General features: G+C 48.4%; 1 protein-coding gene across 5 annotated transcripts in view; it reads left to right on the top strand.

The window, feature by feature from the left end:
* The window catches only part of LOC124306788 (teneurin-a), a 489,347-nt gene that overhangs the window by 142,354 nt on the left and 334,774 nt on the right, over positions 1–12,219 (top strand). The window lies entirely within an intron of this gene.

The raw sequence follows: 12,219 nt of genomic DNA, 5'->3' as shown, positions 1-12,219 counted from the left end.
TGCAGGCAATTACTCGTAATGGCGGACTCCGCTTAGGCTCGGGTTTATCGCCAGCTGGCTGCACTCGGCACTGTGCTTGCAGGCTGCTCGAGTCCCGCGGCAGTTACACTTCGGAGAGACTGGTTGCAGACAAAATCATCCCGTTGTGCGTATATGTTGCAAAAGTAAAGCACCCACCGAGAAGCGGTTATCTTTATTTTGGTCGAGGTTGTTGATTAGGGACCGCTGAACATTCCAAGTCTGAGAGATTTGTGTGCCCCCGATCCAAACGTTACCGAGGTGCGCAATTTGAATTATTTGAAGAGCCTCGAATGGCTTCATCCCCATTACCGCGCGGTGGCTAAAACTTTTCCTATTTGCATCGTCGTCGTCGTTGTCGTTGGGGGACGTTGACACACTGAACTCGGTTGGTATAATTGAAAGGGAATTCCAAGGGCGCGTTTCGACTCAAAAATAAGGCGAGGAAAATCTAATCATGAAATCCGGAATTCTTTTTCTTGTAAAATTTATTTGCTGAAAGACGGGACGTGCGAAGGGTAACCGGAGAGCTTTTAGCCCCCGAAGCAGCGACTAGTGGCACTTCTCTTCTCCTTGGAACATGGAGCGTGGATATCGGCGAAACGTTTTCTAGGTAGAATATCTCCTTGTCCTCACTATGCTGTATAGGAGACATTGGTGTGCTGGTGGTGGTGGTGGTGGTGGTGGTGGTGGTGGTGGTGGTCGCTCACATGAGACCGGGTTACGCCAGAAAGGGTGAAGGACGACGAAGGGGGACGAGAGGGAGCGCATCGTCGACACTTTACTTTGTAAACAACGTCCTCTCCCCTCGATGTTTTCATGCTTGATGAGAGTTTGTGGAGTAGAACGGCTACACCCAGCAAACGCCTGACTGACACCCTTATGACGTCACAGCCTCGTCAATGCTCAGCTTTTGATCGACCCCGCGCGAATTCTAATCCGTCATACGATTGCGTCGGTTGTTTTTCCAGAGAAACAGATATTTTTGTTCCACAGCTTTGAAAGGACCGTTTTCTTCGTATTTTTCTTTCGCACGGATGTCAATTGCGTTCTCCGATCCTTTGAATGCGAAAAATTCGTGAAATGAATTTCGTAACTCGAAGTTCTAGAATTTTATTCCAATGGAATGAAATTCTCCTTTCCAATGGTTTCCTCAAATATATTTATAGCGCGGTAAGAGAGCGTGGTTATAGACTGTTTCTAAAACTAGTCTCGTATCGTCTACTATGTCTGCTTAGCCAGACATTGCAGTTACACGCTAACTTTATCCAAAGTAGTAACGGCGAATAAAAAGGAAAATAAGGAAGAGGTAAAAGTTTAGCAGAAGAGGAAAGTCTGTTTCTGAGTGTGAGTCGCGGATAGGCGACAGTTGGAGGTGTAGGTGAGATCGAAAATCAGGAATTCTCGTCGTCTACAGAATAAAACTAAACGCAAGAAGATATACATCCATGTAAAGCTTTGCCCCAGTTGTAAGAAAGTTGTTAAAGTGGTTTTAATTTTCTCCCTATGTACGCTAGCGCGATAAAATTTCATGCTCCTGTCTGTCGATAATGAAACAACCCTTACCTCGGAGTCTCTTTACCACTAAACAAAGACATAAAATATACAGGGTTCGATTATAATTGAACGCCCTATTTTCCTTCCTTCTCTCTTTCATCGTCGGACATTTGCGATAATTTCAATGCGAGCCCTCGCCCAACGCGTCCTGAATAAAATTTCCCGACGACCTGTAACGACACTTTAGCCATCCAGCACCGCGTTCTCCGGCAAATAATAATCGATCCGGAAAGCTTCGTGCTTTCCACGCGCGAGTCCTGCATGTAATCTACGTGCCGATGGATCGGCCGCCTGTTATCCGACTTGCGGGCTGGTCTTCCCGTTCGTTTCTACAGCCTCTGGGAAGCCCCGGCACATCTACCGTGCCCCGTCCCAAGAGTAGTCCATTACGCTTTGTCTTTTAAGCACACAGAGAGATCGGGCTAAAGGGGGAGGGAAAGCGAGGGATGGAACGACCGAGGGATCTACGAGAGAGCGAGGGAGCTTTGTACGAGTCCGCAAACCTCCTCTCCTTTCGACCGCGCGATGTCACCGCGCTTAAACCTTTCCTCCAACGATCCGCGAAAGGTCTCCCCCTCTCTCCTTCTCTCCCTCTCTCCCTCTTTTTATTTTCCCTCTTTTCGCGGGACCCGCATCCATCTCTGACCCAACGCCGTAGTTCGACACCCTGCAGTGACGTGTCTATCGCCATGTAGCGAGTGTCTTACGAGTGTCGACGAACGTCTTCGAAGTCGGCCTCCTTCGATCCGATTCCCAATTAATTTTCTTTGAATTTTTTATACACCGAGTCGAAGGCAAGGTCGAATGCACGGACTCTCGGGTTTCGCCTTGTTCCTCCCCCCGGGAAACCGGGCTGAGACTGTCGTTTGAGTCGGGGCTTAAACGGCGTCCAGTGAAGATTAAAATTTAATTATTTACGCCGAGGAGCAGGCGGGCATCCAAAGCGAAGTTCAACGACGGGACAAGTTGGAATAACTGATTAACCCACCCCCGAATACGACCCGAGACTGCGTTCGAATCCTTCCGCGTAATCCGGGCCACTGGAGCAGATTCATCTCCGCGTCTCGTTCTCCTCCTTCGCACGAAGTGAGAGCCCGGGGTTTTAACCCGATGCTTGGAAAAGACGGAGTCGGTTCTTGGTCGACTTCCTAATTTCCCCCGCATTGATCCCGGCTGCTGAACAGCTATGGACAGGCGGTCATGGGCTGGACGATGGGTCAATCATCCGGCTCTGGCTCTCATCTCGGATCCACCCTGGAGAGCTTCGCTTCTGTCTCCAACACTGCAGAGGCAACAGAGGCTAATGAAGATGTTTGTCAATACTGGCTCGGTTGAGGGCCGTCTACTGTCTGCTCGAACCTCCTCTTGGCTGCATGCTTGCTTGCTTGCTGCTGCTGCTACTGCCGATCCCTGACTCTCCGCGTGTTTGCCTGATTGTGTGTGTGTGCCGCTGAATGGGACGCGAGGAGACATCTCGCCCGGTTGCTCAATGGAGCCTGTCGTGTACCCGGGCGGGTCGGTGACTCGAGATAGGTACAACATTGCAGGCCAATATTGAATTATAACCCAATTCTGTTAACTGACAAATTAAATCCCGCTGCTCGGAGCCGCCTTGACTGGTCCCTGACTTGGAGCAGATGACTCGCTCTCTTGTTTCCTTTTTCAACCCGTGTACACATCAGGCGTATATCAGTCTGAAATTCGATTATCCTCATGTCTGATTCATCGAAATGGAATCGGGCCGTGTGTCACTGTGAAAAGAATACTCGTTCACCGTAAAATAGAAATTCCGCTGATCGCGGTCACACTTTTTCCCTATACCTGCGATGAATATTCGATTGAGGTACATATTTTCTCGGATAGTCGGGGGAATTGCCGGAAAGGCGGTGCAGCCGTATAAGCGGAAACGAATTACTTCGGCGATAAAATGGTACGCGCTATGCAACACCTTGAAGCGCTTGGGAGCTTTCGAACGTCGTGTGTAAGGATCGTTCCCAGATGAGACATGAATACAAAAGGGTCCTGCATTGCTCCTAAATTTAAGCTCGAGTGGTAGGCACGGTGACAAAGCTTTGTGGAAAATAGCTGGCCGGAAGTAGTTGAAGGGCGAGACGAGGTGGAAACTGGGGTAAAGGTGGAACGTTCGAGGTACATCGGGAGAGAACAAAAGATCCCTCGAGGAGGATCTTTAATCTACATCCTGCAGTAGAAGGAGCCCGGCGAGAAACTCCCGAGTCGTCAAAATTTCTCTTATCCTTAATTCCGAACTTCGAAGCCGTGTACGTTTTAGCTGCTGCTACTGCTGATGATGGTATTTAGAAAGTTCTCTCTACGGTGACCTTGAGACACGATTTGGCGATGCCACTTTGAGCCTCCGTTTCGTTAAGCCAGCGAGTCTAATCCAACGAAGATTTTGCTTACAGCTAAACCGTTCTCTCTAGACAACGAGGGTCGAAAGGTCGAAGGAAGGCGCGCCGAGGTTAGGTCAGATTAAATTTCCTCCGGGCTCCTTCTGTTAGCCGCGTCAGATCTTTATTTTAGCACTTTTATATCTCGGTGTACGTGCCTCCTCCTCCTCCTCCTCCTATTCCTCCTATCCGGCCAAAGATCTTAAGGACTTTGCTTCTCGTTTGAGAAACCTGATACGACTATCAAAAATGAACGGAGAGAAACCAGGGGCAAAGGTCGTGCCAAGAAATAATGCGAATAAGAGAAGAAAGGAAATATTTTTCCGCGACGGTGTCCGATCAAGGTTTCAACGAAATTGAATTCATGGAGAAATTTTTCTCCCCCCTTCAAGTTCACCAGTATTTATAACCTCGGAATTTATTCGATTATTCATTATCCGGTCGACTAGCTAATTCCGGTAATTAGCTTCCCGCGCGTCGTCGTTCGTTGGACAAAGCTCATTACTAAAGCAATGTAATAAATTGCCGACGTTCCGGATCGGGCGAAGTCATCGGAAATTTACGCGGCAAGGCTTCACAGCAGCGCGAGGATAGTGTATAATATTTTTTCATTTCGATCGAGCAGGTAGGGCGAATATTAATATCACCACGAGGCGAGTTAAGGTAATTGATGTTATTTAAGAAAGCACGAGGTCCCGCGACAGTAACGTATAACCGTAATGGTACGAAAAGAACGTTGGAATTATATATTTTTTATTTTTTTTTCATTCCGCCTTACGTTCTCCTCACTTTAGAATAAAACCAGCCACCTAATTACACTCATACCCAGGAAAACCTGTAATTATCGAGCCTGCCATAACGTTCGACAGCCGGAGGAGGAGGAGGAGGAGGAGGAAAGTATTAGCATTTGAGGCATTAATAAAGCAAGGAAACATCGAGACAGGAGGCAACAAAAAAAAAAAAAAAACGAAAAGAATAAAAGCAAACGTTAATTTCATCGACTGGAGCGAAACAGACGTCGTTCCGGTTCCCGTCACTGTTTTGACATTGCCATTTTACACGCGGACGAATTAATCTCGGAGACTCGAATGATGTTCTCGAGAGAAAGTAGTTAATAATACAACAGTGTCCACCGCTTGACAGGGCTGCAGCCAAGCGACACGCAAAATCGATACTGACCCCATCCAAGGTACAGCCAAGTCCAGGCACAATATTCTACCATCAGGTGGACGTGATGGCACAGGTACTATCACGGAGGACGCACAATATAGCCCAAGTTCATAAATAATCACGGTGTAGATCGTTAGTCATGGCGATTCTGACACATTTTGTTTCAATCACAATCAAGAGGAGCTTCTTCGTGGTGGGCGTGTCGTGGACCGAGGGTGTCTCTCTGCTTGGGGGTAACTTTTGGGGGCGAGGAGCGATGGTGAAGAGGAACTCGAGAACGGGTAGCTATCAAAGAAGACTTCGCTGGCACGTGGCTTTGATTCTTTATCCGACGTTGCGATCGGTCAAAGAATTCAGGTGTGGATGAATTTTCGCGTTATCGTCAGGATCAGGCGAGTCGATGGATTGATTGGGGAAACGTCGAGAGTTATTTGAGTGTGTTTCCGCGACGGGGAGGTTCTAGGAATTAAATATGCAAAGTTTATCGTCGCTCAAAGTCAGAATTTCGAACCCCAGAGGTAAACTGCTCTCGCTGTCCCAAGACGGGGGATGGGGATAACGAAACGAAACGAGGGTGCAAAGATGAAAGCAAAAACTTGGGAGAGGAGAGGAGAGGGTGAAGCGGTCGAAAAAGTACAAACACCCACCGAAGCAGTGTGTCGTTGTTTGGATAGCTTTGCTGCCGCAACCCCAGGGCTTGTTACCGCAATAGTTTACTTACAGGACGAAACCGGAGGGCGGCGAGCGCCCGGCCGATCATCAATTTGAAACTTTTCCTAAGTAAAGTTTATCTCGCGCCTGGGATACGCCTAGCCCCGGAGAGAGAGAGAGAGAGCTGGTCGCCTGCACGTCCGTCTGTCCCATCGTCAAGCTGGTCAACTTCACCGGCAATGGCCGGTGGGCATTCCATGTCTGCGTTGACGTCGAGCTGGGACTACGTGGGCGAAAAAATGAAGACAGTCGGGGTGAGAAAAGGCGACCGTTCAACGTCAGGATACGTCGTCTCAACTTGGAAGGGTCGACCTTGGTCCTGGTCTTCCATTATTTCAAGCGTGCTTTCCACAGGTCCCTGTAAATATTTTAGGGTTAGAAAGGAGGATGTGAAAAGGCTGCCGGAGGAATTTTCGCGTTTTGACATTGGATTACGTACGAATTTTGAAACCACCGTAATCCTGACAAACTCCATGAGCTTGGTGAACAGAGTGTGGAAATCGGTTTGCAATCGGTGAACGGATATCGGAGTAGCTGGCACTGGCCAATTGCAGGACTGTGCGAAGGCAGCCACGTTTGCATCTGTATCTATCGGTAAGGTTCCGCACAACCACAGGCGGAAACCGATCGTCTGCATAGTTGTGTCGTTTTGGGTGAACTCGACCAGGCGTGGAAAGGGGCGCGGTTTGAAGTTGGTACCGTGATATGGGAAAGAGAGTCGCAGCAGGGTTTGGGGATACAATTAAACAGCAGCCGCAGCTAATGGCGCGTAGAAGTGGATGTTGCGGTTCTGCGAAGGGTTGCGATTTAAGGCTTAGTCTCGCCGAGTTATCCCGAGCCAAGGCCTTCCCCGATATCATGCTCCATCCATCCCTCTCTCTCTCTCTCTCTTTCTTGCTTCGAAGAGTGATGTCGGGAATTTAGATGGCTAGTGATAGAATTGGGGACGATTCGCTGGAGAAAGAATCGCAGCGTGTCTCGGTTGTGATTTGTGATTTTTGGAAAGGTCATTCGGTTATCTCTCTGATTTTTCTGTCTAGGCGCTGCTCTCGCCGCTGGTTGTTTAGACCAATTAATTAGCAGCGTATATACACTCCAGGGGCAGAATGAACTCGGAGGAGTTGTAGAGTGCTAACTTGGGTGTTATATTATATCAAGTGGGCTACGGCTTTGGTCCAAAACAAGCTGGGTAAGATGTTTGCGCGTTACTCGGCGAGGCGTGATGAGAGCCAGTCCAGGGTTGGTTGGTTGGTTCGTTACTTGGTTGGTTGGTTGGTTGGCGGGACTGGGGCACAAGCGACATGTGTTTTCGTGTTGGTATTTAATTCGGTGGGAACGGGTCTAAATTCAACGCCCTCTTACTAATTATACGGTGCTTTATAACCGACTACAGCGACTAATTACTTTCAACAATTTTGAGTTCACCTGTAGTGTGGGTGGTAGCTGGTAGCTGGCAGCGCCTACCCGACTCTGTAATTACACTTCGCACCGACACTTCTCCGTCTAGGTTAATTCCTTTTATCTGACCTTGAGAGGGTCGCCGAGTATCGAACACCAAATTCTACCCGACCCTCGACGAGGCTTCCACTTTACTCGAAAAGGAGCCTCGAGTCGACCTCACTTGACGATTCTTCCAAATCGGTGCATTTCCGTTTCCGGCAAAAGCTCACTGGCACCGACATTTGTGCTTCTTCTTTTCCTCTTAATCTCTTTGACGCCGGGTGATAATGGTCGTCGGCCATCTGGCGGTGGTCGCTGACCCGGAAGCGGGGTGAAAGGACGAAAGATTCTTCATCCCTTGTCTGCGAAATCCGAAGGGTCCGAGATACCGCCGAGGATGATCTACCGCGGTTCCGAGATAAATAGGGCGGGAAATCGGCCGCGATACTTCGTCGAGTCAAGGAACACACCGGTCTGCATGGGGATAGGGCGAAATAAGAACGAGGCGGATTCGAGTCAGGCGTCAATTTCGGATCTCCGTTGCATAAAATATAAATACGACCCCATAACCGCCGGCGACAAGGCGTAAGGGGACGATGGTGGCTTGTTAGAGGGCGTCCCCTGGGTTCGTTACGTTCTTGAACAGCGTGACACGGCCGACCAATTACCCGGACGTTGGACCCGCGGGTCAATTTGTATCCGTCAGAACCGTTGTACAAAAGGAGGTGAAAGGGAAAAAGTTCGAGCCAGAATCTTGGCCTCGACTTTGTGAAAAACAGGTATCCGCACGCCGCCTATTTCCATATCGGTCACACGACACGCGTCTCGTCTATTTTCAATTACTCCGTAATGTCGAAGGAGAACACGTGAGTAGGTGGAAATCTCCTCTCATTTTGCACAATCGTTACCGATTGTGAAAGAGAACTGGAACAGGGCGGAGGTTTCGTTTTCATCATTTGCCCCTTACACGTTGTGCATTCTTTTCACCGGTGAATCAGTCCGTGTGATTCGCTCTAGAAGCGAGCAGAGTTTATGTTTCACGTTAGGCACGTTGTGTACGAGTTCGCCTTTATGACGGAACGAAACTAGTCTCTTTTGCCTGTATCAGAGTCAACATTCAGGGCATTACACGCTTGGCAAAATTCTCTCTACACCCACTGTCGGATACCTATGTGGAATTTTCGTCCTCGGTACCTCAGGTTGCGTCGACTACTGCCGCAGTTGCACAACTCTGCCGAGAGAGAGAGAGGAGAGAGAGAAATGCGGTAAATTCGAGCCGAGAACGTCTCGAGGCGCGAGAAGCGACGGGGGACGAAGGGGATGAGGAACTGGTCTCAAATGGCAATTTGAAATCAAATTCTCTTCAGAATTATATCCACAGGCATCCAGTGCAGTTTGGTTCGAGTCATCGTCCTCCCTTCTTATCTAGCACGGATCGTCAAAGTGACGCAATTTCAGATTCTCACTCACGCTTCGTGCCTTGATTAAAGTTCTGCAATGTCTTTACTCGTGTATAGCTGTGTGCACGCTCGAAGGACGAGACACACCGCAACTGGATACCCCGGGGTAAATAACCGCAGTTTCGTTCCGTCGTGAAGCGGAATATTCTCTCGGAATATTCCACCAGCTGGGACTGCAACGATGGAAACGAGCGTCTCGCAAGGGGGTCGAGAAAATTCCACAAACTTCGCACTTGTTTCGACGAAATGAAAAAACGCGCTTTGCACACGCGAATCGATCTTCGATCCCGAAGACGGAAACGATGCGAGGGGAGAAAAGTGCAGGCTACCTACAACGGGGGTGGAGTTCACTTTGAAGATAATTTCCGAAGTTGGCTAAACAAGCCGTAGTATTTTCACGTTAAGTCCATTACGTGTTGCAGCAGTCGGTTAATTCGCCCTCGAAGGAGGGTTGCGCTGATATTTACTGGAAAGCGACTGCTGCCTTCGGAGAAACTTATCTTTCCCATACTTGGTTATACTCGCGTACGGTGCACGTGGCGAAGAGCTGCTGCTTCTCGTTTTCGATTTTCAACCCTCTAAATACAGAGTTGAAAAAAAAAAAAATTACTAGAACAAAAGGACAGAAGTGGCCGCAGGGTTTAGGAGTCTGCCATGCCGCCGAGCGGGTCGTAGCTGTATAAAGACAATAAAATCGGCAAAAGTTTTTCCACCATCAATTTTCATCCACTCTCACAAATTTCAAACAAAGTTATACAGCAACCGGCTCGCGCAGCGGTGCTGATGAAACTTTAGTCGTAACGGTGGTGACCCGGATGATATAAAATTTCTTCAACATTTTCTTTGCCCCCCATCCCCTGATTTTTTTTCACCTCTCCCTTCCCTTTTGGCTTCTCTTCGCACGATTCTACGTTCCTTACTTAACTCCCGGAGTAAATATTCTTTGCGAAACGTGGACGTCCGTCATTGTACGTTTGAAGTAACGAGGCTATCCGTCTTTCTCTCTCTCTCTCTCTCGTCCGGCCGATTAGTTTGTCTTAAATCCGAGCGTCGCGGCGCGGAGGTTAATTTCGATTATTAACGAGGGCATCTGTCGCCCGGTGGAGTGTGTCAATAAATCAAAGAGACGTTTATGGACTTTGCGAATCCACGCGGAACGGGCGGATAACTCCTTGAGAGGGGCGGGGGCGGGATCGGGGGCCAAGGATTGGATCTTGATTGGGGATCGGCACTTTGAGACGCGGCCGTTCCGGGTCAGCCCTGCAAAGCTGCCGAGAGCTGGGCAGAACCGTTATTAATTCGAGACACGAATTATTCCGGGCAGCTAGGTTGGGTTCGCTGCTGCACAATCATTTTCTACCGCGGGGTTATGGCTGCCGAAATAGTTTCCCGGCCGCGCCTATCGCGGCCTAAATTTCAGTTTGTAATCACTTTTGTATCCGCGCGCACCGGCTGCTGGGATATACCGTCTCATCCACGAGAGTGAAATTTTCTCTCAACCCCTCGTGGAAATTTTTCCAAATTCAAATCCACCGACGAGGGTACGGATAAAGATTTTTTTTGGTGAAACGGAAGTGGAGGCGGGCAAAGAAACCGGGAACTCTCGTCGTAGATCAAATCCCTACCGGCTTCCGGTCTTGCATCGGTATTCGGAAGCATGGAAAACGGCGGATATGCGGCCGCGGCGATGGGAGACCAGGTTCTATGGGGTGCAACGTCGGAGCGAGCTTAGCAAAAACGTAATCTATGACTGGAACGTTTTTCCGCACCGAGTGCCGGCATGAATCACTCGTGACATTTTTAACAACACCGCATTTTGATCGTAAATTACGTTAGCGCATGCTTGATCGTGTCTTTTCGCGAGATATTGCTTTTGTTTCGAAGTTATCGTTCCGGCTCGACCTTTCATTAAAGTATTTACCTCCAAGTTCAGCATTGGCTCGAAGGGCTGTTTGACTACGCGACGATAAAATTCCTTCTTTTCGTCTAGCGGAGAATTGAAAGGACATATTCTCATCTATTCAGATCATCAAGAGTCATGGCGCTCTGGAATCCCGAGGTAATTCAGGCAGGTCCCATTGTTGATATCCTCGGTATATAACGTATAATATCGATCGAGAGCCGTTTCCGTTTTCCGGTTTCTTCCTTCCGTCGGTTTTGATCATCAGATAAAAGCGATGAATTTGGGTCGGCGCGGTAACGGATGTCGTTTGGAATTGATAGGCAAAGTATAAATATTTATCCACCCTGCAGCGACAGCTGGGCACGTCCCTGATCGGCTCGGTTCGCCCGTCTTTTTTACTCGTCGCTAAAACGGTGATCGGTTATACATATTATTTTACGCGCGTGACCCGCAGGATGGATTCACAATGGCGCGCGTGGTAATTTCACGGAATATAAATTGGTCGGGAAATTAGCGCTGACGCTGTATTACCGTTACGGCATAGCTGCACTCTGCAGCTTTTACAATTAATTCTGTTCGTTGAATTTTAACAATAATCGGGGATGAAATTAGCTCGATTTCGTTACGAAGGGAGGGAGAGAGGGTGGCCTCCACCCTCTTCAGGAATAACCGGACTCTCGAGAACGCCGCGTGCGTTTAATTTCCAAAATCCATATCTGCGGTCAGGTACTCTCGAGCTTCTGGACAGAATAAAATTTCCACCCACCCCGCGCCCCCGTCGAATACGCGTAATTTTTCCCAGACCTGCGCGGCCGAGACTTTTTACCCCCCGGATATTGTGTAAGGTATATACTCGCGCGATTCGTAAATATAGATATTAAAAAACTAACAAGCTCGGCAATAAAAATCGGGATTTTATACCCGGAGTGCGCTGCTCCGGGGGATTTAACCGCTAAGGTTGTCTTCTGTGAAACAGTTTCAATTTTCGATATTAAAAACGATGAAAATCGGCCGGCATAAAAAATAAAAGTCGGGTTAAACGGGAGCGAGTGTACGGATATAATCGTTATCATCGACGATTCGCTGTGTCAGGCAGCTGCGCTCTAATTGCACCTTCTCTTATCACTAAGGCCAATTCTCTTCACGGTTACTAATCCCGTGCAATCGTGCAGTCTCGTAACGAATCCCCGATCTTGCAAAATCGCCATTTTTACTCCCGCTCCCGCCCCTCATTTTCTCCCTTTACTTTTTATACCGCTACGTTCTGGGAAGAACGTTGCGAGAAATCTTTGATTCGCCGAGTGATTTTCGACTTGATTTCGATTTACAGACCTTGAGGTCTCCAGATTCACGAACTTGGATTATCCGCTCGTATCGATTTCTCCTTCAGCCTGTCTCAATCTGGAATTATGTTGTTGCGGGTCGTGCCAACCATCGTTATGCGTGATTGAAATAATTCGTTCTGCAAAACACCTTAATTTAAACAGATATTTATCCATCGGAAATGAGAAGTTCTTTCAATCGATTCTTAAGGTTCGATTTTACAATGGTT

Source organism: Neodiprion virginianus, chromosome 6 (genome assembly GCF_021901495.1).
Source record: "Neodiprion virginianus isolate iyNeoVirg1 chromosome 6, iyNeoVirg1.1, whole genome shotgun sequence".
In the NCBI taxonomy this organism is placed as follows: Eukaryota; Metazoa; Arthropoda; class Insecta; order Hymenoptera; family Diprionidae; genus Neodiprion; species Neodiprion virginianus.
The sequence above is the reverse complement of the archived record's forward strand: the minus strand, read 5'-3'. Positions and strand labels throughout refer to the sequence as shown.